Source organism: Oncorhynchus mykiss, chromosome 30 (genome assembly GCF_013265735.2).
Source record: "Oncorhynchus mykiss isolate Arlee chromosome 30, USDA_OmykA_1.1, whole genome shotgun sequence".
NCBI classification, from domain to species: domain Eukaryota; kingdom Metazoa; phylum Chordata; class Actinopteri; order Salmoniformes; family Salmonidae; genus Oncorhynchus; species Oncorhynchus mykiss.
This window is the reverse complement of record NC_050570.1, coordinates 31,249,900-31,254,358: the sequence shown is the minus strand read 5'-3', so window position 1 is coordinate 31,254,358 and position 4,459 is coordinate 31,249,900. Positions and strand designations below refer to the sequence as shown.

Below are 4,459 nucleotides of genomic sequence, written 5' to 3'. Positions count from 1 at the left end.
CATATGATTAGAGAGGCCTACTCTGTGGCGGTCTCGGCGAGGTACTTCCGTTCCAGTTGAGCATGGCTAATTTCTTAAACCCCTGACCACAGCTACGGCTATGTGTGGCTCGACTTTTTCACTCTACCCCCTTTTTCTTCTTCTTTAAAAAAAAAAAAATCTGTTTGGGACTGGAGGATGGTGATTTATGGCCGAACTCCTACCTGAGTTGTTTCCTTTAATATTTAATCCTGCTTAGCCAAACACAAAACGTATAATTCACATTCAGATTGGTTACGAATTCTCACGTTTAAGTGCTGAAGTACTTGAAAAGGAGTAAACGTTCATTTTTTTTTTTTTTTGCAGAAGTTTCTGTTTTTCATACTTGCAGACGTTTTCATCGATTCTCCATAGCTGAAGAGACTAAGGATTTAAAAAAAAAATTTTTTTTTACACCTGCACTTCGCTGCAAAGTCGTAGTTTTGGTGAGTTTAAGAACATGTCTACTCTGTATGTTTTCATGGTTTTTTGTCGATATCCTCAACAAAACAAAGGTCAATCCAAATGTGTTAGAGTGTGTGTGTGCGTCTAGGGGCTTGATGTTAACCAAGTCACTTGTTCTCTTCATTGAATGCTACTCATCCCTTTGAGTGTGTTTAGGGAAAGCTGCTTGGCTCTCTGTCCATACGTCTGTTTGTGTGCATAGTCAGTACTCCACTCTGTGAAAATGGCCTCCTCGCAGAGATCTTGGAGAGTGTACCACTCCTTAATATAACTACGCCAGACTTGAACTTATCTTTGGAATCTATTTTCCGACCGTGTCACTTTATTTGGATGGTCCCAAATGTATCATTTGTAGATGTTCAGTAATGTTCAACTAACTGTCAACAACATTTCAACTAACCATCCACTAATCTCTCATGGACAGACTACGTAAACATAAATGGTACCATAGATCTGTCATGAAACAACACGATGCGTGAGATCGCTCAGCATTAGTTCGAGTGCTTGAGTTTTTTGTCACTGGTTATATGGGCAAATCACGATTTCACAGGTGTTAGCATCTTTCAAATTCTGGAAGGGGAGGGGTCATTTTTGGCCCATAGACCTGCCCGTGACGTGCAAAGAGAAAGGGTGAAGCTCTTCTCGTAAAACGCATGGAGCCATAACTTTCATCGAGCATCTGACCAATTACGCAAGACTTTAGTTCAGGTTTAACTGAGATTGACGATCCACTCACCCTAACCCTAGATCTGTTCGGTTTGTTTTCTAACTTCTCTGAATCTTTTTTTTATTTGAATACGTATCTATACATTAAAGCTGCCTGTTTCCAGTGTATTTACAGCTCGCTAAGTTCCTCCAGAAACATAAATCACAGATAAGGTGAATGTGACCTTTCCATGTGTGGAAATTACAACACGCTCTGTCTGACCCAAAACACATCATTCAGTTCAATTAAAACATTGTATCACACAAGACGTGAGTGTTGTATTTTATTAACAGTACATAGTTTATACCTGAGCGCTTGACTAACTTTAAAGGAAGACCAAAAAAGCAGAACAGACAGTAACAATTAAGGAGTTATCTAGCCAATTTGAGGTATTTGTGTGTAAATGCCTTCACATCTCATCTATGGGCATAAAATACACATGAAATGAAGGCCAAATACTGGGGGAGCAAAGAGGATTAGGCTAGATGGTGAGATAGATAGGCGAGATCTCAGCAATGACTGTCCTATTTGAATCATTGATTCACTCTCTCCTCAGTCGCAGCCCTCATTAAAACACGAAAGGTGAAGAGTTCTACAAGGTGGCCATCTGAGGTTAGACACTGTGCTGCTCTGTCAGAGGTACATTGACAACATGGCGTTATCCAAATGTCTAATTGAGTTTCTGTTATCTGCTGTTACGCTGTCTAATGATGGAGGAGAAACTTGAAGGCCAGTCTCTTGGTTATATTGTTTTAATGAGACCCCCTCTTCTTTTAAAGACCACAAAATGCCAACAAGTGAAGTTGAGCCAATTTCCTCCATTTCAACTTGAGAAGCACCCAGGGAGAGGATGACATCACTGCGGTGGCCGGTAGAATGCAGACTAAGGCGGCTGTGGACTCGGGCGGCTGCAGATACAGAGGACCACAGCATGGGGGATCTTACTCCCACGGTGAAGGAAGAGAACATTAGATTAAAATCATCCAGGAATAATGACTGTCTGTCATCAAGATGTTGCTCAAACTTTTAATTAAAAGCAGAAATAGTAACTCTTTATATGGCCAGTATAACACTTAGTTTGAGAGGAAAGAGAAAGGAAAGGGAAAGGGGGATACCTAGTCAGTTGTATAACTGAATGCATTCATTTGAAATGTCTTCCACATTTAACCAGACAGAGAATGCTACCCAAATGTCACCTTTTTGCCTTTATAGGGCACTAGGGTATAGGGTGCCATTTTGAACGCAATAGATTGTAGAGAAGACAGGAGAAGATAGGAGAAGACTGCCTTTAATGATCTTCAACAAATTTGTCACCATTAGCTAACTCTTCCAAACAAAATGCGTTTGCATTTCATAAATATAATATATACCACTTAGCCGGCTCTTTTATCCTAACGTCACTTTTTTTGAGTGGAAACAGCGCTGTTGTAAAAAAGGCCATTTTTTATGTTGCACTACAATCTCCTTCTGGATCCTGTGTGTACTGCCTCTGCCTCTCTCTCTCTCTCTCTCTCTCTCTGATTTAACAGCATGTGTTATGAGAATAAAAGTTTTCACGTGTTCTGAAAATAAACATTTTGCCGAAAAAGTAAGCAGCTATTTATTTACGAAAAGCATGACATTGAACAGCTGGACTGATTTTATACATGTTTGATTCAAAAGAGCAATTAAAATGAATTCTGCAAACATCACCAAGGTGGGGTTCACTTCATAAAAATGTGCATTTACAGTAAATGTACGTAATGAACACATCTTCAACTCCTCTCCTCATATTTTGTGCGGTGGCCTAAAAATTGCTCATGTTCGGATATACATGTAAATGAGACGTTGCATTGTGGGAATTATCCTCGCCCCGTTAGCGTATTAAGGCTGCTTCGCTATTCAGCCATGACAGCTGTTCTTCCACCCAAGACTCTACTCTCGCTCTTCTGCTGAAACAATAGGACCAACAAGATATTTAGCTCCCCTGAACACTGACCAATTGGCTAGCCACATCATCATGAAAAATTGAGGTGAGGTCAGGGATGCATCCCAAATGGCACCCTGTTGCCTACTATGGTCGCTACTTTTGATCGAAGCCCACTGGGTCATGGTCAAAAGTAGTGCTCTATAAAGGGGATAGGGTGCATTTGGAACACAGTTAAGGAGTGAGTGAAAGGGATGCATACACTTGGGTAGTTCCCCTCACTTGATTCCTCCCAGGCAGAACCACCCATCCAGCCCTGATGATTGGGTTGATCCATCCTCAGCCCAATTGGTTCTGTGCGGGGATGATCAGTGTATAAAAAAAACTAGTGAGCAAAGTGTGTGTTGTTAACTATTTTATATTTGTATGCAACTTGCAGTATTCATATTTTAGAATTTATATTTGGACAACACACCTTATTTAGATGATATAGTGTGGCCACTAGGGGTAGCAGTGAGCACTGTTACCTTCAAGTAAGTTTTGTAAGAATCTGCCTCTGATTCGAAAGGTTGCAAGTTCGACTCCAGCAATAGAAAGTTGTTTAAGATTTATCATTTTAAGCCTATCCCAAACCTCAATAATTACCTTAACCATTAAGGTTAATGACTCACCTTAAGATTTCAGTGTTAATGACTAAACTTAACCCTAACCTTAACAATTCAGAGTTAATGCCTAAACTTAACCTTAAGCACACAAATTTGATGATTGCGAAACATGGAAGAACGTCTAATTCCTACTTGAGTATCAGGTTTGAAGATAAGACAATGTGAAGTAACAAAAGTTTATTAAATCGAACACGGGTAGGCAAAGGTACTGGACGGCAGGCAGGCTCAGGGTCAGGTCAGGCAGAGGTCGGTAATTCAGAGTAGTGGGGCAAAGGTACAGGATGGTAGACAGGCTCAGGGTCAGGGCAGGCAGAGGTTGGTAGAGTAGTGGGGCAAAGGTACAGGACGGTAGGCAGGCTCAGGGTCAGGGCAGGCAGAAAGGTGAAAACTAGGAAACAGGCACTATAGACAGGACAGGAGCAAGGGGGAAACCGCTGATAGGTCTGAATGAACAAAATTACCTGGCAACAGACAAACAGAGAACACAGGTATAAATACACAGGGGAATAATGGGGAAGATGGGCGACACCTGGAGGTGGGTGGAGACAATCACAACGACAGGTGAAACAGATCAGGGTGTGACAGTGAGACTGTGAGAGCTAATTGGATATTACATATGTTCTGTTGTTCAAAGTGCTCCTGGGTATTCAGAGGAGGAAATATGTTGATATGATGTTTTTTAATTACAGAATGTAGGAA

The 4,459-nt window shown here is 41.1% G+C and overlaps 1 long non-coding RNA gene across 1 annotated transcript; it reads left to right on the top strand.

The window, feature by feature from the left end:
- The first annotated feature begins 215 nt into the window (after positions 1–215).
- On the top strand, positions 216–2,769 carry LOC110520953. The gene is made up of 3 exons (XR_002473061.2): positions 216–464; positions 1,746–1,828; positions 1,969–2,769. It is a non-coding gene; the product is annotated as an uncharacterized LOC110520953 (long non-coding RNA).
- The last annotated feature ends 1,690 nt before the right edge of the window (positions 2,770–4,459 follow it).